At 40.1% G+C, this 23,926-nt stretch overlaps 1 long non-coding RNA gene across 1 annotated transcript; it reads right to left on the reverse strand.

Annotated features, from left to right (window-relative positions):
- Window positions 1-6,343: 6,343 nt before the first annotated feature.
- LOC149985495 (uncharacterized) lies at window positions 6,344-23,046 on the reverse strand. The gene is made up of 2 exons (XR_016482855.1): window positions 22,616-23,046; window positions 6,344-8,042 (listed from the first exon to the last, which is right to left on the reverse strand). It is a non-coding gene; the product is annotated as an uncharacterized LOC149985495 (long non-coding RNA).
- Between the last annotated feature and the right edge of the window lie 880 nt (window positions 23,047-23,926).

The raw sequence follows: 23,926 nt of genomic DNA on the forward strand, positions 1-23,926 counted from the left end.
CTAGGGGCTATCGTCATTTAGCTCAGTTACCTTAGCTTTCTTGGGAACTGGAACAATGGTGGCCCTCTTGAAGCATTGCTGGAATAGCAGACTGGGATTAATTGATAATGTCTGTTAACACACCAGCCAGCTGTTCTGCGCATGCCCTGATGACGCGGCTAGGGACGCTGCCTGGGGCGGCAGACTTGCGAGGGTTAACTGGTCGTTAGTTCTATTTGTATTGACTGCCATGTAAAGCAAAAGTGCCCAAGCGCTGGTTGATAGTTCCAGAACTTTGGCTTATAGGGACGCTGTCCATGGTTCTGAAAACAGTGCATGTCTATGCATAGGCAAATTGAAAGCCATATCGAAATGATGTATAGGGGAGCTGTCCATGGTTCTGAAAAATGCTCAGGTCTATTCATAATAATAGGCTACCTCTTATATGATGTAGGTTCCCTCAAAATAATATAGTAAACTCTCATGTTTTATTGCCCTGAAGCATTGTAGCAAAAGCATCGATACAGCAGATCAGAATATAAACCTTACATGCTTTTTGACACATCGACTGTTATTTATTTACGATGCAAATTGAATTGCACATTTCCGTTCAGTGTACAATTAGAGAAATAGCTAACGTCAGGTTCTCAGCTGGGCGCCATTTCTCAGGAACAACTGCCTTGTTGTTCCACCAAGCTTTTAGTATGTTAGTCCATCTCCTCTGGTTCTGTGGACAGCTTCTAAGAGAGCTTTGCATCAGAGAGCTGGTGGATGCTAGTCATCCTGATGCAGTGGTTGGTATACTCCGGGTCGGTTTTCATGTCATAAGAAGGAATAGCCCTCTACCACGGCCACAAATTGGTGAAAATTCCCATTGTAAAAGAGGCAACTGCGTCATAATTATTTTTATACAGATAACTAAACATGCTGAAAAGTGTCTGTGTTGTTCAATGTACGTGTAACCAGGCCAAAAATCCTGACCTAAGGTTTGCATTGCTCCCAGAGTGGGAAATTGTGGGGACCCGGTTTCAAAGTGCATGTAGCTGTTGGTTGGTGGAATCCCCATCGACTGAGGAAGAGGGGTCACCATTATGTGGTTGAATGAATATTATGTTCAATACTAAACTATATTAATCAGTCTGACTGCATAATAATGTGAATGAATGCATCATACCCTGTGTCTCTGGAGGATTTAGACAAGGTAGTGAGCCTTGCATCACCACTCAGTATGACTATAATGAACACGTGTCTAACTTGCACCGTTTTACAATTATTAACCTGTCTGGGAACTCCTGCCAACAGCCATTGAAATTGCAGTGTGCCAAATACAAATCAACATAAATCTCATAAATACAATTTCTCAAACATACAAGTACTAGGCACCATTTTAAAGATAACATTCTCATTAATCCAGCCACAGTGTCGGATTTCAAAAATGCTTTACAGCGAAAGCTCCACAAATGATTGCTAGGTCACCAACAAGTCACAGAAAAACCCCACCATAAAATGAATCACTACCCTTTGCTGATCTTCATCAGATGACACTCATAGGACTTCATGTTACACAATACATGTATGTTTTGTTCGGAAAAGTTCATATTTATATCCAAAAATGGCGTGTTATGGGGCGGCAGGGTAGCCTTGTGGTTAGAGCGTTGGACTAGTAACCTGAAGGTTCCTGAGCTGACAAGGTACAAATCTGTCGTTCTGCCCCTGAACAGGCAGTTAACCCACTGTTCCTAGGCCGTAATTCAAAATAAGAATTTGTTCTTAACCTGTTAGAGCTCTAGGGGCGCTATTTCATTTTTGGATAAAAAACGTTCCCGTTTTAAGCGCGATATTTTGTCACGAAAAGATGCTCGACTATGCATATTCTTGACAGGAAAAAGAAAACACTCTGAAGTTTCAGAATCTGCAAAGATTTTGTCTGTAAGTGCCCCAGAACTCATTCTACAGGCGAAACCAAGATGATGCATCACCCAGGAATTAGCAGAATTTCTGAAGCTCTGTTTTCCATTCTCTCCTTATATGGCTGTGATTGCGCAACGAATGAGCCTACACTTTCTGTCGTTCGCCCAAGGTCTTAGCAGCATTGTGACGTATTTGTAGGCATATCATTGGAAGATTGACCATAAGAGACTACATTTTCCAAGTGTCCGCCTGGTGTCCTGCGTCGAATTCGGTGCGTAATTGCCAGCTGCTTCTACTTTACCATTTGATTCAGGGGAGAAAGCATGTGTCCAAGAACGATGTATCAATGAAGAGATATGTGAAAAACACCTTGATGATTGATTCTAAACAACGTTTGCCATGTTTTCAGTCGATATTATGGAGTTAATTTGGAAAAAACTGAGCATCTGCTATCTAACTGAGAGTATCCTCATTGAAAACATCAGAAGTTCTTCAAAGGTAAATGATTTTATTTGAAGGCTTTTATGTTTTTGTTAATGTTGCGTGCTGGATGCTAACGCTAATGCTAACGCTAAATGCTAACGCGAAATGCTAACGCTAGCTAGCTACTTTTACACAAATGATTGTTTTCCTATGGTTGAGAAGCATATTTTGAAAATCTGAGATGACAGTGTTGTTTACAAAAGGCTAAGCTTGAGAGATGGCATATTTATTTCATTTCATTTGCGATTTTCATAAATAGTTAACGTTGTGTTATGCTAATGAGCTTGCTGATAGATTTACACAATCCTGGATACAGGGGTTTTTTCATAGCTAAACGTGACGCAGAAAACGGAGCGATTTGTCCTAAACAAATAATCTTTCAGGAAAAACTGAACATTTGCTATCTGAGAGTCTCCTCATTGAAAACATGAAGTTCTTCAAAGGTAAATGATTTTATTTGAATGCTTCACTTACCTTTGATGATCTTCATCAGAATGCACTCACAAGAATCGCAGTTCCATAATAAATGTTTGATTTGTTCGATAAAGTTAATTTATGTCCAAATAGGTTCTTTTGTTAGGGCGTTTGGTAAACAAATCCAAATGCACGTTCAGGTCCAGCCGAACGTCGGACGAAAAGTTCAAAAGGTTATATTACAGGTCGTAGAAACTTGTCAAACTAAGTATAGAATCAATCTTTAGGATGTTTTTATCATGAATGTTCAATAATGTTCCAACCGGAAAATTCCATTGTCTGTAGAAAAGCAATGGAACGAGAGCTACCGCTCATGTGAATGCACATGACTGAGATCAAAGCTGCTGCCAGACCTCTGACTCAATCCCCTCTCATTCTCCCCCACTTCACAGTAGAATCCTGAAACAACGTTCTAAAGATGGTTGACATCTAGTGGAAGCCTTAGGAAGTGCAAAATGACCCATATCCCACTGTGTATTCGACAGGGGCTGAGTTCAAAAACTTTAAACCTCAGTTTTCCCACTTCCTGTTTGGATTTTTCTCAGGTTTTTGCCTGCCATATGAGTTCTGTTAAACTCACAGATATCATTCAAAAAGTTTTAGAAACCTCAGGGTGTTTTCTATCCAATACTAATAATAATGTGCAAATATCAGCATCTGGGACTGAGTAGGATGCAGTTTACTCTGGGCATGCTTTTCATCCAAAAGTGAAAATGCTGCCCCCTATATACAAATAGTTTAATCCTAGCTACCAATATTCTAGCACTAATTTACTAGGTGTAAATACTATTTACCAATACACCTGCTAAATTATGAAATCAAAGAACTACTCTGTAAAATGAGGAATGCATTTACTCATTTCAACTAATAAGATTTACTAGTCACACAATAATTAACACAAACAATTACAGTGCACATGAAATTCCTGCACTGTAAAAACAGAATGACTCAAAACACCATGATTGTATAATGAAACCATGAAAAGTAGTGCACCTAAACTGAGATCTGGTGTTTGGAGGGTGTTTGAAAGTAAACCCAATGTAAGTGTTCTGATACACTGAAAGTGTTTCTAAAACAGAATAGAGTGGTTCTTCAATCTGAATATTGGTGTTTTTAATAGAGTTGTGAAAATACTTTTAGGGGTTTCAGTAAGGGCTGTGGCGATCACGAAATTTCGTCAGCTGGTGATTGTCAAGCAAATAACTGTCGGTCTCACGGTAACGTTAATTAACATAAAGACATTTAGCATCTCCTGGCTTCCACATGCCACTGATGCAGACCTTGGGAACGTCTAATAAATCCATGTAATATACCCTACACCTTCACAATAAATCCATTATTTATTTTCGACAGGTGTAAATAAGCATGATATGAAGAAAATGTTGTCGATTTCAGAAGAACAGATTAGCATACTCTTAGTTGACCTTATGTTAGGTTCTGATCTGGCTATGACAAATGGCTGTGGACTACACTAGTTCATTTAGCAGACAAGATTTGCTTAGAATTCATTGGCATTATTTGAAAGTATAAAGAATACAATAAATCTGAATAAAAGACAAATATTTTCTCCAAATGATTTGAGGGAGTGCACATATGCTGCTATTCTCTGTTGAACATTTAACAAAGAAATATGTTTTCCTATATGCTTAGTTTAGAGTTATTAATTAATGTAACTTTCGGTGTTCTACAGACGTTGGGCTGTGTTTAGATTTTTAATGCATTGTAAAGCTGTATGATGCGAGTCTAATGATGATTTGAAAAAAGATGCTTGAAAAACATGAGATCTGCTTTGTTTTTTTGCGCAAGCTGTACACACTTCATTAAGTGTGTGCCATAAGACTCCTGAACAGCTAATCATAGGGCTACCCAGACCCCTAGTTTACGCTGCTACTCTCTGTTTATAATCTATGCATAGTCACTTTAAATCTACCTACATGTACGTATTACCTAAATTACCTCAACTAACAAGTTCCCCCGCACATTGACTCTGTACCGGTACCCCCTGTATATACAGTTGAAGTCGGAAGATTACATACACTTAGGTTGGAGTTATTAAAACTTGTTTTTCAACCATTCCACAAATGTCTTGCTAACAAACTATAGTTCTGGCAAGTCGGTTAGGACTACTTATCTACTTTGTAAAAGACACAAGTAATTTTGGAGTCATAAGTTTACATACACTAAGTTGACTGTGCCTTTAACCTCTTGAACCTATAGGGGCGCTGTGTCATTATTGGATAAAAAGACGTGCCCGTTTTAAGCGCAATATTTTGTCACGAAAAGATGCTCGACTATGCATGGAATTGACAGCCTTGGAAAGACACAACTCTGACGTCTCCAAAACTGCAAAGATATTATCTGTGCGTGCCCCAGAACTAATGCAACAGGCGAAACCAAGATGATGTTTCATACAGGAAATGCCGCGGATTCTGAAGGCGCTGTGTTCCAATGTCTCCTTATATGGCTGTGAATGCGCCAGGAATGAGTCTGCGCTTTCTGTATATTCCCCGAGGTGTCTGCAGCATTGTGTCGTGTTTGTAGGCATATCATTGGAAGATTGACCATAAGAGACTACATTTACCTGGTGTCCCGCCCGGTGTCCTGTGTGCGTAATCAGTAAGTCCATGCGCGTTCCATTTCTTCAGAATTGAAAGTAAACTGCCACGATGGATTTTATCGTCGATAGATATGTGAAAAACACCTTGAGGATTGATTCTAAACATCGTTTGCCATGTTTCTGTCGATATTATGGAGTTAATTTGGAAAAAATATATATATATTTTTTTTTCTTACCCAAACGTGATGAACAAAACGGAGTGATTAGTCGACACAAATAATATTTTTTGTAAAAACGGAACATTTGCTATCTAACAGAGTCTCCTCATTGAAAACATCTGAAGTTCTTCAAAGGTAAATTATTTTATTTGAATGCTTTTATGGTTTTTTGTGGAAAATGTTGCATGCTGAATGCTAGGCTTAATGCAATGCTAGGCTATCAACACTCTTACACAAATGCTTGTTTAGCTATGGTTCAAAAGCATATTTTGAAAATCTGAGATGACAGTGTTGTTAACAAAAGGCTAAGAGAGCAAATAGATTAATTTAATTTCATTAGCCATTTTCATGAATAGTTAACGTTGTGTTATGCTAATGAGCTTGCTGATAGATTTACACAATCCTGGATACAGGGGTTTTTTCGTAGCTAAACGTGACGCAGAAAACGGAGCGATTTGTCCTAAACAAATAATCTTTCAGGAAAAACTGAACATTTGCTATCTGAGAGTCTCCTCATTGAAAACATCTGAAGCTCTTCAAAGGTAAATGATTTTATTTGAATGCTTTTCTGTTTTTTTGTGTAAATGTTGCCAACTGAATGCTAACGCTAAATGCTACGCTAAATGCTACGCTAAATGCTACGTTAGCCATCAATACTGTTACACAAATGCTTGTTTTGCAATGGTTGAGAAGCATATTTTGAAAATCTGAGATGACAGTGTTGTTAACAAAAGGCTAAGCTTGAGAGCTAGCATATTTATTTCATTTCATTTGCGATTTTCATGAATAGTTAACGTTGTGTTATGGTAATGAGCTTGAGTCTGTATTCACGATCCCGGATGGGGAGATCAGAAAGGTTAAACAGCTTGGAAAATTCCAGAAAATTATGTCATGGCTTTAGAAGCTTCTGATAGGCTAATTGACATAATTTGAGTCAATTGGAGCTGTACTTGTGGATGTTTTTCAAAGCCTACCTTCAAACGCAGTGCCTCTTTGCTTGACATCATGGGAAAATCCAAATAAATCAGTCAAGACCTCAGAAAAAAAATTGTAGACCTACACAAGTCTGGTTCATCCTTGGGAGCAATTTCCAAATGCCTGAAGGTACCAAGTTCATCTGTACAAACAATAGTACGCAAGTAAACACACCATGGGACCAGGCAGGCATCATACTGATCAGGAAGGAGATGGGTCTCCTAGAGATGAACGTACTTTGGTGCGAAAAGCGCAAATCAATCCCAGAACAACAGCAAAGGACCTTGTGAAGATGCCAAGCAATCTGAATGACCCTAACAAACTTCCAAAGTTGTGGCAAAATGGCTAAAGGACAACAAAGTCAAGGTATTGGAGTGGCCATCACAAAGCCTTGACTTCAATCCCATAGACAATTTGTGGGCAGAACTGAAAAAGAGTGTGCGAGCAAGGAGGCCTACAAACCTGACTCAGTTACACCAGCTCTGTCAGGAGGAATGGGCCAAAATTTCCCCAATTTGTCGTGGGAAGCTTGTGGAAGGCTACCCGAAACATTTGACCCAAGTTAAACAATTTAAAGGCAATGCTACCAAATACTAATTGAGTGTATGTAAAGTTTTGACCCACTGGGAATGTGATGAAATAAAAGATTAAACAAATACTTTTCTCTACTATTATTTAGACTTTTCACCTTCTTAAAATACAGTGGTGATCCTAACTGCCCTAAAACAGGGACATTTTACTAGAATTAAATGTCATGAATTGTGAAAAACTGAGTTTATATGTATTTGGCTAAGGTGTATGTAAACTTCCGACTTCAACTGTATGTTGTGGCATGTAGGCTAATTACTTATGTACATTTACATACACTTTTGTTTTACTTAACAGAATAGCTAGTGTTTTTCAGTTTTCAAATCAATTTAAATTGACTATTTTGGTAATTGGCCTCGGTAACCTAGCAGATGTCCTGGTAGATTAGGCACCTCTTGTACGCCAAATGGCCTTGCCCCTAAAATCGTGAAATGCCAGGCTTGCTGCTATGGTTACATCAACACAAACTGACACATGAATCATATATTGTGTGCTGCTGGTGAGAAAGAAAGGATGCAACGTCTGAACAAGGCTCTCTGCAGGGACATGGAACCAGTCGATGGGGCCGAAGGGGATGGGGTGTACCGAACCAGAGAGACATCATGACCCCCTTGTCTTTCGCTCTGAGCAGCATGCGCCGGTGGGGCATGTTGGTGGATACAGTAGGTATGCCCTGGTATCGTGCTAGGGCTTGCGGGCAGACAAAGGTCAAAGTTTATCAAAACAGCAGATGGTTCCGCGGGATATAGAGGGAGTGTGTTGTGCGGTGGAGGAGTGGAACAGTGGAGGAATGGAGGCATGCAGGACTCAGCTTTATCTGCTTCCACTGGGCTGGGCTGGCATACACATCTTGGAATCTATGATAGCAAAGCACACAGAGAATACTCAGAATATACACTCAAAGCAGACACACACACACACACACACACAAACAAGCAGAAACACACGCATACACAGTATATTTGAATTGATAGAACACAAGAAATACCCATTTCAAAGAGACACAAACCTCATAACATAATGCATAGCTCATCAATGCAGCACATACCAGTTATGTAAATGTGTGAGATTGTTATACTGATTTGAGATGTTTTGTGAAGCAATCGTCTCCAACATTACCAGAGAGAGGATCTCTAAGCACCTGGAACAAATCCCCACCTTTGAAGTTTGTTGTTCAAATTTAGACCCAACGCTTTGAATCTGAGGCAGTGAACAGTATATTTCACAAATTGAAATGGAGAGAAATACATAAATATGCTGTGTGCTGTGTGTACCATGCACAAAGCAAACCAATTCTCCTGTGGTTGACTTGCTCTAAGCTCGTTGCCTAAACAAGCTTTTCCTGCTCAAGGCCGTGAGCCGGGGACACTGGTAAATTAGGTCCTTGTTTTTGACTGATGAAATTGGTTCCAATGCTCCACTGCATCAGTCTACACAGGGGAAAGAAAGTCACGATAATTCAAAATAAACTGTAAGTTTGATAAGAGACCGCACATGGAGTAGAGCATGTCGCCCAAGTGGTTATTCCTGTCAATCCTGGGCTTACATCATCAATAAGAGTTCTTTCTGGAACATGGCAGAGACGTGTTTTGCTCTCATGCTGATCAGAGATTGTGCAACTCAGGGGCATAGAACAAATATATGTAGACATTAACCCACATAACTACTGTACATTAAAACCAGTTGGTTGATTTTCCACTTAGAACATTTTTCCACTGAGAACATTGTATGGTATTCTGTGTACATTATCGACTTTACTGTTTCATCCTACATATTGCACAGAACGCTACATATCAGACACATGTCAAGATCAGTGACAGTATTCACAAATATGCACTTGTCAGCAGTGGTTGGAACCAGTACAGGGAACAGAACCGAAACCGGGAAAATAACATTAAAAAAAAAACGGTAACAAAAGTGATCTCTAGATTTAAAAACGGAATACATTTTTATTTATTTATTTGGGAAGTAGTTAATAATGTATTTTATGTTTCAAGCACAAAAAAACACCATCACAGTGCTTATGCAAAGCACTCACTCTTGTCACTCAGAAACTGCTCCAGTGTCTGCCTGTCAGCTAGTTTTCTAGGATAGTTAAGGATACTGTAGTTATCACATTTCACATTGGATGTATTAACCCATAAGAGTCTAAGCCCTGTCTAAGCAAGGGGAGGGGAGTTTAGGGGTTCTACTTAGATATATGGATTTTATTTGGTACCAAAATTATATTTGATTAACATTTTTATTTGGCCTTACTGCTATTACATTGAACAATAGCTAGTACCCCCAAAAAAATCTAAACGTTGTTTGTTCTGAGAGATATAATGAAGATCAGGAAAGATATAAATACATTTTTTACATGTATATACATTTTCTTACATGCATTTAACCCCATATTGTTGGCACTAAACTTTCTCCATAAATACTTCCATTGCTTTTTTTCAACTGGTACTGGGAACCAGACAAGTCTTGAGGCCTGTGTCAAAACAATTGACACAATTGAGAGTCTCATCTTTCCATTGAGGAGTCATAATAGTTTGTAGACCAAACCGTTTGAACGTTACAGATGATTTTGTGAGAAGAACGATTTTAGGGATTTCTCATGGTCTGACAAACACCGAGTTAACTCTGTCTCCTATCACTGCAGATGTGGAAGTGTGACATAGGCGGATGCCGTGGATTGATCCAATTCAAACAGATACAGTGCCTTGCAAAAGTATTCACCCCATTGGCATTTTTCCTATTTTGTTGCATTACAACCTGTAATTTAAATCGATTTTTATTTGGATTTCATGTAATGGACATACACAAAATAGTCCAAATTGTTGAAGTGAAATGAAGAAAATTACTTGTTTAAAAAAATTCAAAAATATTTCAAATGGAAAAGTGGTGTGTATATGTATTCACTCCCTTTGCTATGAAGCCCCTAGATAACATCTAGTGCAACCAATTTCCTTTAGAAGTCACATAATTAGTTAATAAATAAAGTCCACCTGTGTGCAATCTAAGTGTCACATGATCTGTCACATGATCTCAGTAGATATACACCTGCTCTGAAAGGCCCCAGTCTGCAACACCACTAAGCAAGGGGCCCCACCAAGCAAGTGGCACCATGAAGACCAAGGAGCTCTCCAAACAGGTCAAGGATAAAGTTGTGAAGTTCAGATCAGGGTTGGGTTATAAAAACATATCAGAAACTTTGAACATCCCACGGAGCACCAATAAATCCATTATTAAAAAATAGAAAGAATATGGCACCAAAACAAACCTGCCAAGAGAGGGCCGCCCACCAAAACTCACAGACCAGGCAAGGAGAGCATTAATAACCCTGAAGGAGCTTCAAAGCTCCACAACAGAGATTGAAGTATCTGTCCATAGGACCACTTTAAGCTGTATACTGCAAATAGTTGGGCATCACGGAAGAGTGTCCAGAAACAAGCCATTGCTTAATAAAAAAATAAGCAAACACGTTTGGTGTTTGCCAAAAGGTATGTGGGAGACTCCTTAAACATATGGAAGAAGGTACTCAGTACTTAAAATTGAGCATTGTGGCCATCAAGGAAAATGCTATGTCTGGCGCAAACCCAACACCTCTCATCACCCCGAGAACAACATCTCCGCAGTGAAGCATGGTGGTGGCAGAATCATGCTGTTGCGATGTTTTTCCATCGGCAGGGACTGGGAAACTGGTCCGAATTGAAGGAATGATGGATGGTGCTAAATACAAGGACATTTTTGAGGGAAACCTGTTTCAGTCTTCCAGAGATATGAAACTGGGATGGAGGTTCACCTTCCAGCAGGACAATGACCCTAAGCATACTGCTAAAGCAACACTTGAGTGGTTTAAGGAGAAACATTTAAATGTCTTGGAATGGCCTAGTCAAAGCCTAGAATGCAATCCAATTGAGAATTTGTGGTATGACTTAAAGATGGGGCTAGGGGGCAGCATTTTCACTTTTGGATGAAAGGCGTGCCCAGAGTAAACTGCCTCCTACTCTTTCCCAGATATTCCCAGAATATATGCATATTTTTATTACTGCTGGATAGAAAACACTCTGAAGTTTCTAAAACTGTTTGAATTATGTCTGTGAGTATAACAGAACCCATATGGCAGACACAAACCTGAGAAGAAATCCAAACAGGAAGTGAGAACTCAACTTAGAAAACAGTGCCATTGGATGTCCATTTAGATATGGATGAGCATGCACTTCCTAGAGCTTCCACAATATGTCACCGTATTTAGATTCTGGCTGTATGATTCTACTATAAAGGTGGGGCTCATAATACCTCTTTGAGTGGGTGGTCTGACAGAAAGCCTCGGTCTCATTGCGCGCGGTCACGAGAGCGTGTTCTTGCGTTCCAATGCCTTTCTTCAGACAATGAAATTCTCCGGTTGGAACCTTATTGGTGATTAATGTTTAAAACATCCTAAATATGGATTGCATACATCATTTGACTTGTTTATACGACCTGTAACGGAACGTTTTGAGTTTTTGTCTGGAGGAATTGCTCGTGCTTTTTGAGGATTGAATGCTGTGCTGAACAAGCTAACAACAAGTGGCTAAATTATGTGCTTTTTGGAACTTTATGGAACAAATCAGTCATTTATGGTCGAACTGGGATTCCTGGAACTGCCTTCTGATGAAGATATTCAAAGGTAAGTGAATATTTATAGTGTTTTTTTTAGCTTCTGTTGACGCCAAAATGGCGGCTATTTCTTTGGGTTCTGAGCACCGTATTATTTTTCCGTAAAGTAAAAAAAAAAATCTGACACAGCGATTGCATAGAGGATACGTTTATCTTTAAATCTGTGAATAACACTTGCATATTTTATCAATGTTTATTGTGAGTATTTCTGCAAAATCACCAGATGTTTTGGAATCAAAACCTTACTGCACGTAACGCGCAAATGTAAACTGATTTTTAAAAAATATTAATATATATATATGCACATTATCGAACAAAACACACAATACATGTATAACATGATGTCCTATGAGTGTCATCTGATGGAGATAATCAAAGGTTAGTGATTCATTTTATCTATATTTATGCTTTTGTGACTGTGAAAAATCGCTGTGTGTTTTTGAATTTGGTGGTCATCTAACGTAAAAATATGTTGTGTTTTCACTGTAAAACATTTTTTTTTTTTTTAAATCGGACACGATGGGTAGATTAACAACATGTTTATCTTTCATTTGCTGTATTGGACTTGTTAATGTGTGAAAGTTAAATATTTCTAAATAATATTTTTTTCAGCTGAATGAGAGGGGGTGTTCCCTTTTAGGAACTCCTTGTGCCCCCTAGCCCCTTAAGGAGAAACATTTAAATGTCTTGGAATGGCCTAGTCAAAGCCCAGAACGCAATCCAATTGAGGATTTGTGGTACGACTTAAAGATGGCTGTACACCAGTGGAACCCATCCAACTTGAAGGAGCTGGAGCAGTTTTGCCTTGAAGAATGGGCAAAAATCCCAGTGGCTAGATGTGCCAAGCTTATAGAGACATACCCCAGGAGACCTGCAGTTGTAAATGCTGCAGAAGGTGGCTCTACAAAGTATTGACTTTGGGGGGTGAATAGTTATGCACGCTCAAGTTCCAACCGGACAATAGCGTATTCATTAGAGGAAAAAGAAGGAACGGGCCTTTCTAAAGACTGTTGACATCTGCTGGAAGCCTTGGGAAGTGAAATCTGGCCCCATAGACGAAGCATATTGGATAGGCAATCACTTAAATGAAAGTACAAACCTCAGATTTCCCACTTCCTGGTTGGATTTGTCTCAGGTTTTCACCTGCCGTATGAGTTCTGTTATACCTCACAGACATCATTCAAACAGTTTTAGAAACTTCAGAGTGTTTTCTATCCAATACTACTAATAATATGCATATATTAGCATCTGGGACAGAGTAGCAGGCAGTTTTTTCTGGGCACCTTATTTATTCAAGCTACTCAATGCTGCCCCCCTGTCACCAAGACGTTAAACCATGTGGCGATACACAATTTAATTTAAACATCCACATGACTTCTCTTTGGAGTAATTTGTTATCATAACTCTGCGTTGTTAATTAACTTTTTATATCCTGACTCACCGCAATTCATTCATCGAGTGATTTTGTTCTGTAAAGTGTCTGGCAACTGGCGAGTTTATATCTTGACGTCTGATAGTGGATGTATGCACTCCAATGCGTACTTTTAAGGCGTGGGATATTTTTCCAATATAAATCTTATTACAAGAACACTGTAAAATATAAATAACTCCTTTTGTGGCGCAAAATATACTAATATCCCAAACACATTATAATGCACATCATATTATGATGCCCAGTGCTTTAAGCCAAGCCTCGTCCATGTGCACCCCTCTCTTTCACTCCAAGCAGAAAACTTATTTAGCATTTTGCACCCTACACTTGCCCTGTCCAAGCTGCTCTATTCACGCTGATTGTTGGAGTTATTTAATTAGCTCAACGAAACAACTATGTTGATTTCACAGGGTCTAAATGGAACAGAAAGGAACGATATAAACCAGTACTTTTCTGGGGTTCGAACTGGCTCAGAACTACATTATGTTGGTCGGAACAATGGAACGTAACAAAAGTAATAGTGGTTCTGTTCAGAATGAAACAATTGGGATATAATTTTGTCTCCAAAGGCAATATGTTCCATGCAATCTGTTTGCAGTCCTTAGAGTGGTGATTTAGTAACACTGGCTATCGAATGAAATGAGAGAGAAGGAGCTGAAGAGTTGTGGACAGTAAATTGGGAAAAAAATGATCAGTAAATTGTACAGTGCGGGAGAGGAGATAGTACCTGTGGAAAGAGTTATTTAATGAGAGTTTGATACTAAGAAGAGAGAACAGAAACCTGGAGGCAACTCGCCTTTTCAATTAGATTTAGCTCAGCAGCACCGCTCACAGGCCCTTTCCCCCTGACACCTCACAACTATACAGTGAGCAATGTTTACAACTTTACATAAGTCACCAAACTTTTCAACTCAGACGGGTGTGCAAAGCGAGGGGAGGGCATCAGTAGATTTCTGTGCCTTTAGATTATCCCTCAAGTTTACCCCATGTGCACTTAATATAAACCACCTTTAAGCCCAATGTAAGACGTTGACAATCTGTTGAGTTTTAGATCACACCTGCAGAACATAAGCTCAGCACTGATAAATGTATTAATACCAGAGATGACAGGAGTGACACTCATGGCAGGGACCGCTATAGACTGCACACTTCATGGTCCCAGTTTAGACACACCCATATGCCTTGCCTCCTCTTCTATGGCAGGGGGCAGGCACGTCCCCTGGAGGAGGCTCCCACACTGACTGCCTGTCTGACTGACTGGCAGCTATGTCCTTATGGCTCATCTTCCCTCTCCTCCTCCTCTCGCTCATATTTAGAGAATTGGAGGCGGCTGCATCATCCATCATGAGGAAGGAGGAGAGCAATAGAGGGAGAGTGAAAGAGGGAGAAAGAGGGAGAAAAAAAGAAAGATAGAAAGGAGAGGGTTAGAGTTACAGAAAAATGAGAGAGAGGGGGGAAGAGAAAAATAAGTGTTAAGTGTTAAGGAGAGGGGTATATAGAGAGAAAGAAAGATTGAGAAGGAGGAGAGAGACATCTAGGTGGGTAGACAGGCTCTCTGGCAGGGCCTTGGCAGGAGTGATGGATGGAAGGAGAGGTGTAGTCCTCTCACAGCCCAACGACTGTCCTCCCTTTCAGGGGCGTCATGCACCCATTATTTTAGAGGGGGCACAAAGTACGTGAAGAAGGAGGGAGTGGAAGTCAAAGAATTTTGAATTTTTAAAACACCTGAAAAAGGTTATTTCTTGCAATCTAGAGCCTAGTCTAATTCTCTGTCTATTTTTTCTGCATAGGTTATCTAAGCATAATTCTTGTACTCAACTGTTCAATTGAAATTTTAATTATCGATGCACATTGATTCTTTTGAGAACTTTTGTGCCTTAGCAGTTTAGTACAACTGCCACACTGGTTTATAGTGTCATCTGGGGCAGCAGGGTAGCCTAGTGGTTAGAGTGTTGGACTAGTAACCAAAAGGTTGCAAGTTCAAATCCTGCCCCTGCAAAAGGCAGTTAACCCACTGTTCCTAGGCTGTCATTGAAAATACAATTTTTTTCTTAATTGACTTGCCTAGTTAAATAAGGTAAATAAAATAAAATGTTTTCTTGCCAGCAGGCATGCCAGCTAAGATAGACAAGCTACAATAACTTGATTGATAGCTTGAAATGGCTTGAAAGTTAGTTATGAGGTTCGGAAATTGGGAACCTACTATATCTAGCTGGTTAGTTAAAGCCAACTTCATAAAATTGCTAGGTGGCTAGTATTACAGACAAACAATACATTTTAGTTGTATTTATTTATTAATAAGGAATGAATAGGCGACAGAGCTTGATCAAATTAATTTACAAACATACCTGCGAGTCCTGGCCATCACCGACAGCGAAAATCAAACCAAACACTCTGTCACTCCTCCACTGACGTAGGACATCTTTGGGCTTAAAAATTAAGTTTAGTAATTAATTTAACATCTGAAAACGTAAATAAACTGGACAAATCCTATGGGGCATGTTTCCTTGTGCCCCTTATGGGCATGACACCTTTGCCCTCATCCTCTTGGACAGTGGAGCTCAATACCACAGACAATTCTCACTGTCTGAGAAGTCTCACACGGCAACCATGCAACAAATCAGGTTTTTCATTTTTTTTGTTTTACCTTTCTGGCTATTTTTTTGAAGGAAATAAACCATACCAATACAGTAATTCTCAATTTACTGTAATAAAGGTGATAATGTGCAAAAACAACAACTTTGCATAAAAAAAATGTCAAACTATTTATAGGTGTTTCCTTTGTTATTCAGAATAAAGTGGAAATAGAATGTAGAGAAAACAAGTTGTTTTGTTATTGATGTACTTGTGCTTTTGACTGTTTACAATGGGCCCAAACACATACTGTATAGTATGACATATTATGTGTCATTCGAAAGTAGAGATGGATGCTTTTGTGAAACTTACACTCAATTATTCAACTGAGGTGCTTGCATGTCTGACTGTCTTCTTGGCTGAATGGATTGAAATGAATCTATGTGAATGAGATTCACATTGTGATAATTAAGAAACAAACAAACAGAGAGGTCCTTCTCATTGTTTGTGGAGTATTAAAGAATTGTTGAAAAAGCCTCCCATGCGTTTGAAAGGCGTAAGCAGTATCATACCTCCCCAAAATAAAGCCTCATACCTCTGACTTCCTTTATGAAAGCGAGGGAGAGGGAAAGAGGGAAAAGAAAAGATAGAAGGAGAGGTAGACAGAGAGATTCAGATACAGAGAGAGATATCCTCCATTCAATTTATCTTCCCTAGCTGACACATACTGGATGCATAATCAGTTAATGCTGATGGTAAAACAGTCTGATTAGTATTACCAGTTACGGGCAGATCTGTATGGGCAACACCGGTATGCCAGCCCGTGGGCACCCTGAGTTCTGTGTCTTGATAATCTATCTGTATATACAGTATTTATTGCATGTTCCCTCCCATGGAGTTGGTTAGCCTGTTTGTGTGTGCTTAACCCCTGTACTGTTTTCACTGCCACACCGCTTCATTATATGATATGCCATAGTTTGCTTGTTTGTAAATTAAATAGTTGTTATAGTTTGGGGTTATCATGGTGTGTGGGTCCTTCTGTAAGAGCCCCCTTATTACGATCTACAGTGTGTCATGGGTTTAAGTGAGTATGAATGGCTATGTAATTGGCATGGCTGGCAGAACGTAATTTTGCTTCTCAAGGAGATTGACATTTATTAAATTCATCTAACATTGAGTGTTGTTCTCTCCCTAGGAACATAGCAAACTGATGACAATACAACAAGATAAATGTCAATGCAAAATATACTTTCACAGATTCAGATCTACTCAAATCCAGATCTGATGTGTGGTAAGTAAGTAACTCAAACTTTTGGTCCAGTCCTACATTTGCTTGAATGCATGATTTATTCAAAAGCATAATTTATGCATGTTGCTAGCATGAAGGTAGAAGCCAAGACACTTTAATATATTTTATAAGCACTGTGGATCCATTTTAATAATGATTATGGCCATCACCATTAGCATTCTCTGAAGACAGGCCTCGGAAATAACATTTTTAATAGAGATATGTGGGTTAAATACTCATTTGAAGATGGATAACTTCTGTGATGCCTTTTTGTTTTTATGTTAGCTTTAAGGACCTTTTACAAATCAAATCAAAATCAAATCAAATTGTAGTCACATGCAGGTCGAGAGCTTCAAGTTCCTTGGTGTGCACATCACCAACAAACTATCATGGTCCAAACACACCAGGACAGTCGTGAAGAGGACCTCTATACCTACCACATTGCAAGCGGTACCGGAGTGCCAAGTATAGGTCCAAAAGGCTTCTTAACAGCTTCTACCTCCAAGCCATAACACAGCTGAACAGCTAATCAAATAGCTACCCTGGACTATTTACACTACTGCTACTCGCTGTTTATTATCTATGCATAGTCACTTTACCCCTACCTATGTACATGTGCATATCACCTCAATTACTTCAACTAACCTATACCCCTGCACATTGACTCGGTACAGGTACCACCTGTATATTGTCACGACTTCCTCCCAAGTCGGTTCCTCTCCTTGTTCGGGCGGCGTTCGACGTCACCGGTCTTCTAGCCATCGCCGATCCACTTTTTATTTTCCATTTGATTTGTCTTGTTTTGCCGCACACCTGGTTGTACCCGCACACGTGTATTTAACCCTCTGTTCCCCCATGTATGTGTGTGGAATTGTTTGTTGTTATGTGTATGTGCACGTCAGACTGGTTTGCGCCGGGTTATGTCAAGCCGTATTTGTTTATTGTTCTTAGTGCCATGTGTCTGTTCGCCGTAATAAAGGGCTCCGTTTTGCTACCCAATTCTGCTCTCCTGCACCTGATTTCCCTGCAGGAAATTGTAAGTAAGCATTTCACTGTTGTACTCAGTGCATGTGATAAATACAATTTTATTTGAGCCTTAAAATGTCATCCTGTGTAGTTTTTGTAAAAAGTTGAGTTTTTGATTAACTGTTCAAGAGTCTTATGGATAGGCAGTTGAAGCTGTTAAGAAGCCATTTTGACAAAGGCTTGCCGTGCAGAGAAAACAGTCTATGACTAGATGTGCCTGGAATCCTTGGCAATTTGTTGTGCCTTCCTTTGGGCCTTCCTCTGACACTGACTGGAAAAGAGGTCCTGAGTGGCCTGTGGCTTCGCCCCAGTGATGTACTGGTCCGTACGCACTACCCTCTGTAGTGCCTTGCAGTCGGAGGCCGAGCAGTTGCCATACCAGACGGTGATGGTGCAGCTGTAGAACTTTTTGAGGATCTGAGGACCCATGCCAAAACTTTTCAGTCTCCTGAGGGGGAATAGGCATTGTCGTGCCCGCTTCACAACTGTCTTGGTGTTGACCATGATAGTTTGTTAGTTATTTGGACACCAAGGAACTTGAAGCTCTCAACCTGCTCCACTACAGCCCGATGAGAATGGGGACGTGCTCGCACCTCCTTTTTCTGTAGTCCACAATAATTTCCTTTGTCTTGATCATGTTGAGGGAGTGGTAGTTCATTTAGCAGACAAGATTTGCTTAGAATTTCATGGCATTATTTGCTATTTTTGTTATAGAATGAAGAATACAATTGAACATACCTGAATAAAATAGAAATTATATTTTTTCCAAAGTATTTGAGGGACTGCTCACGTGGCTATTAACAAAGGAACAGGTACTCCTACATGCTTAATTTAGAGTTATTTATGAAACTTTAGTTGTGAGCTAAACTCAAAAAAGAAAAATCCTCTCCATGTCAACTGCATTTATTTTCATCAAACTTAACATGTGTAAATATCTGTTTGAACAAGTTCCACAGACATGTGACTAACAGAAATGGAATAATGTGTTCCTGAACAAAAGGGGGGGGGTCAAAAGTAACAATCTGGTGTGGTTTCCAGCTTCATTAAGTAGTGCAGTGCATCTCCTCTTTATGGACTGCACCAGATTTGCCAGTTCTTGCTGTGAGATGTTACCCAACTCTTCCACCAAGGCACCTGTGAGTTCCCAGACATTTCTGGGGGAAAAGCCCTAGCCCTCACCCTCCGATCCAACAGGTCCCAGACATGCTCAATGGGTTTGAGTTCCGGGCTCTTCGCTGGCCATGGCAGAACACTGATATTCCTGTCTTGCAGGAAATCACTTACAGAACGAGCAGCATGGCTGGTGGCATTGTCATTCTGGAGGGCCGTGTCAGGATGAGCCTGCAGGAAGGGTACCGCAAAGAGGGAGGAAGATTTCTTCCCTGTAACGCACATTATTGAGATTGCCTAAAATGACAACAAGCTCAGTCCGATGATGCTGTGACACACCACGCTAGACCATGATGGACCCTCCACCTCCAAATCGATCCCACACCAGAGTACAGGCCTCGGTGTAACGCTCATTCCTTCGACGATAAACGTGAAGACGACCATCACCCATGGTGCGACAAAACCGCAACTCGTCAGTGAAGAGCACTTTTTGACAGTCCTGTTTGGTACAGCGACGGTGGGTTTGTGCCCATAGGCGACATTGTTGCCGGTGATGTCTGGTGAGGACCTTCCTTACAACAGGCCTACAAGCCCTCAGTCCAGCCTCTCTCAGCCTATTGCAGACAGTCTCAGCAGTGACGGAGGGATTTTGCCTTCCTGGTGTAACTCAGGCAGTTGTTGTTGCCTCCCTGTACCTGTCCCGCAGGTGTGATGTTCAGATGTACTGATCCTGTGCAGGTGTTGTTACACATGCGCTGCCACTGTGAGGATGATCAGCTGTACGTCCTGTCTCCCTGTAGCGCTGTATTAGGCGTCTCACAGTACGGACATTGCAATTTTCTGCCCTGGCCACATCTGCAGTCCTCACGCCTCCTTGCATCATGCCTAAGGCACATTCACGCAGATGAGCAGGGACCCTGGGCATCTTTCTTTTGGTGTTTTTCAGAGTCAGTAGAAAGGCTTCTGTAGGGTCTTAAGTTTTCATAGCTGTGACCTTGATTGCATACCATCTGTAGACTGTTAGGGTCCTCTTACGTCGACCTGACACGCAAGCGTCTCATCTAGACACCTGGAAAAGCAAATGCGCTACGCTAAATGCTAATAGTACTCGTTAAAACGCAAACGTTCATTAAAACACACATGCAGGGTGTTGAATTAAAGCTACACTCGTTGTGAATCTAGCCAACAAGTCAGATTTTAAAAATGCTTTTCGGCGAAAGCATGAGAAGCTATTATCTGATAGCATGCAACACCCCAAAATAACTGAAGGGGACGTAAACAAAATAATTAGCGAAGCCGGCGCTACACAAATAGCAGAAATAAAATATAAAACATGTTCGGAAATCTCTCTTCCAAAACTTCCTGTCGGAGACCGGATGGAATGGGGTCTCTCCTTTATTTGACCAAGAAATAACTCCCAGGAAATTGACAAGACTGGCGACATCGTGTGGAAGCAATCTCAGCACCATTTAATTTGGTGTCCCTTAAATAATACATGCAATTGGCGCATGGATATTTTTTCCAGTTTTCAGTGACCAGTTTTTCTTGCTCTTTTCGATGAAACACACGCTCTGTTATATAGTCACAGCCGTGATTTAACCAGTTTTAGAAACGTGAGAGTGTTTTCTATCCACACATACTAATCATATGCATATACTATATTCCTGGCATGAGTAGCAGGACGCTGAAATGTTGCGCGATTTTTAACAGAATGTTCGAAAAAGTAGGGGGTCGACTTAAGCGACCGTTCCACAGGTGCATGTTAATTAATTGTTATGGTTCATTGAACAAGCATAAGAAACAGTGTTTAAACACTTTACACAGAAGATCTGTGATGTTATTTGCATTCTTTACGAATAATCTTTGAAAGACAGGGTCCTGAAAAAGGAACGTTTATTTTTTGCTGAGCTTAAATGTTGGGCTATATGTTTTGATTTTTCATACATTCTATGGTTGCATGATGAGACTCTAATGATGGTTTTAAAAAAGTAGCATGAAAGGTGTGAGCTCTACTTTGTTTTTTTTTGCGCTGGCTTTACACATTTCATCAGTCTCTCGTTCACAATTTGGTAAGCACTAGATAATGCTTCGAATTTCCCAGACACAAATATATAATTCACAAGTGATAGGCTAATATTGTCACCACAGGAGGTTGGTGGCACCTTTATTGTGGAGGATGGGCTCGTGGTCATCGTTGGAATAAGTGGAATGGTATCAAATACATGGTTCCCATGTGTTTGTGTCGACGAAATGTAGTACTGAGAGAGATTTGCTCATTTCTTCAAACAATCATCTTTATTTAATATCGATTAATTATTTCAATGATGATTCAAACTATTCAAAGAAGTGTTTATTTCTATATTATCCAAATTCAAATAAATTACAAAAAAATATTTAATTTTCATGAAATCACAATTGCAATATAGCGTCACACAGCTTAGCTTGTTGTTAATCCACCTGGCGTGTCAGATTTCAATACGTCATCGCAGACAGAAATTCCAAATAGTATCCGTAAAGTGCGTAGAAAGATGTAAAATGTTTTTATAATCATTCCTCAGGTTGTTTTTACAAAATATAATCGATAATATTTCAACCGGAATGTAGCTTCTTCCATAGGCGAGAGAGAGAAAATGGCTGTTGCCATAACAATTATATATTCACTTACATTCTTCCTCTGATTTGTCATCCAAAATGTCCCAGCTATGACATGTAGTGTCGTTTTGTTAGATAAAATCCTTCTTTATATCCCAAAAAGTCAGTTTAGTTGGCGCCATCGATTTGAGTAATCGACTTGTTCAACATGCAGATAAAGGAATCTGAAAATCTGCCCCTAAACTTTGTTTCAACAAGTCAAAATACTATTTACTCTTCAGATACCCTAAAATGTAATCAAACTATAATATTTTTTTGCGGAATGAAGTATGTTCAATAGGAAACCGATTTTAGCAGGTGCATACTATCTTCTTGGCGTGGGCAAACACACATTTCCAAAACTGTGTCCCTGTACTAAAACTTATACGTTTCTGGTTGGTTTCTCTTTGGATTTTCTCCTACAATATTTATTGAGTTATATTCTCCTACATTATTTTTAACATTTCTGCAAACTTAAAAGTGTTTTGCATATCCTGGCTTCAGGGCCTGAGCTACAAGCAGTTTACTTTAGGCACGTCATTCAGGCAGAAACTGAGAAATTAGGGGCCTAGCCCTAAGAAGTTTTAAAGTAAAAAATAAGCAAACACTCCCAAAACATATTGTGGCAAACCTCTTCAAGGTTAGGAGCGTTTGTCACAAATTAAGTGGTAAACTGTCACCAAATCACCCAAGAATGAGAGTTCTTTCGAACAGGACAGTACCTGTGTGTTTGTTTCTCCGTCCTGGTCCACCCAGGCCGTAGGCGAGGTCAAGGATAGCAGGGTTCGGTACACGAATCGGGTTCTCGGTAGGTCCAGGTCCAAACACCAACAGGTAAGTCCAAAACAATCCAGCTCATACACAGTAAATCCAGCCAATCTCTATTGTCTCTTTCTCTATTGTTCATAGATCCTTCCAGCACTCTCTCTCTCTTCCTGTTTTTTCTTGACCCTTTATCTGTGTGTCGGCTCCACCTTCTGAGGGTTCCCCTTGCTTCTGGGACTTGTAGTTTTGGGGTCGGCCATTTTGTGATCTGTAGTTCTCACAGGGGTGACCATTTTAGTGATCGGGCAGAGCCCGTTTATTAGTTCTGCTCTCACATATCTGCCATTTATCACTCGACCCCCTTCTTTGCCACAATATATAAAAAGATTCTCTGGTCAGACGACACTAAAATTTAGCTTTTTAACCATCAAGGAAATCGCTATGTCTGGGGCAAATCCAACACCTCCCATCACCCTGAGAACATCATCTCCACAGAGAAGCATAGTGGTGGCAGCATCATGCTGTGGGGATGTTTTTCATTGGCAGGGACTGGGAACTGGTCAGAATTTAAAGAATGATGGATGGTGCTAAATACAGGGAAATTCTTGAGGGAAACCTGTTTGTCTTCAAGAGATTTGAGACTGGGACGGAGATTCACCTTCCAGCAGGACAATGACCCTAAGAATACAGATAAAGCAACACTTGAGTGGTTTAAGGGGACATATTTAAATGTCCTGGAATGGCCTAGTCAAATCCCAGACCTCAATCCAATTGAGAATCTGTGGTATGACTTAAAGATTGCTGTACACCAGTGAAACCTATCCAACTTGAATGAGCTGGAGCAGTTTTGCCTTGAAGAATGGACAAAAACCCCAGTGGATAGATGTGCCAAGTTTATAGAGACATACCCCAAGAGACTGCAGCTGTAATTGCTGCAAAAGGTGCCTCGACAAAGTATTGACTTTGGTGGAGGGGGGGGTGAATAGTTATGCTCGCTCAAGTTTGCTGTTTTTTGGGGTCTTATTTCTTGTTTGTTTCACAATAGAAAAGTGGTAGGAATGTTGTTGAAGTAAAATGCTACAACTCCCCCCAAAATCAATTTTAATTCCAGGTTGTAAGGCAACAAAATAGGAAAAATGCCACAGGGGGTGAATAATTTCGCAAGCCACTGTATAGCTGACACTAACAATTCTCAGTCATTGTTGGTTCAACCCCCTCTCATGCAGTCCAAGGAGCATCATAAGCCACTCTGGGTTCATCCTGTCGTT

The sequence above is a fragment of the Oncorhynchus mykiss genome, chromosome 1 (genome assembly GCF_057628025.1).
Source record: "Oncorhynchus mykiss isolate SJ-2025 chromosome 1, ASM5762802v1, whole genome shotgun sequence".
In the NCBI taxonomy this organism is placed as follows: Eukaryota; Metazoa; Chordata; class Actinopteri; order Salmoniformes; family Salmonidae; genus Oncorhynchus; species Oncorhynchus mykiss.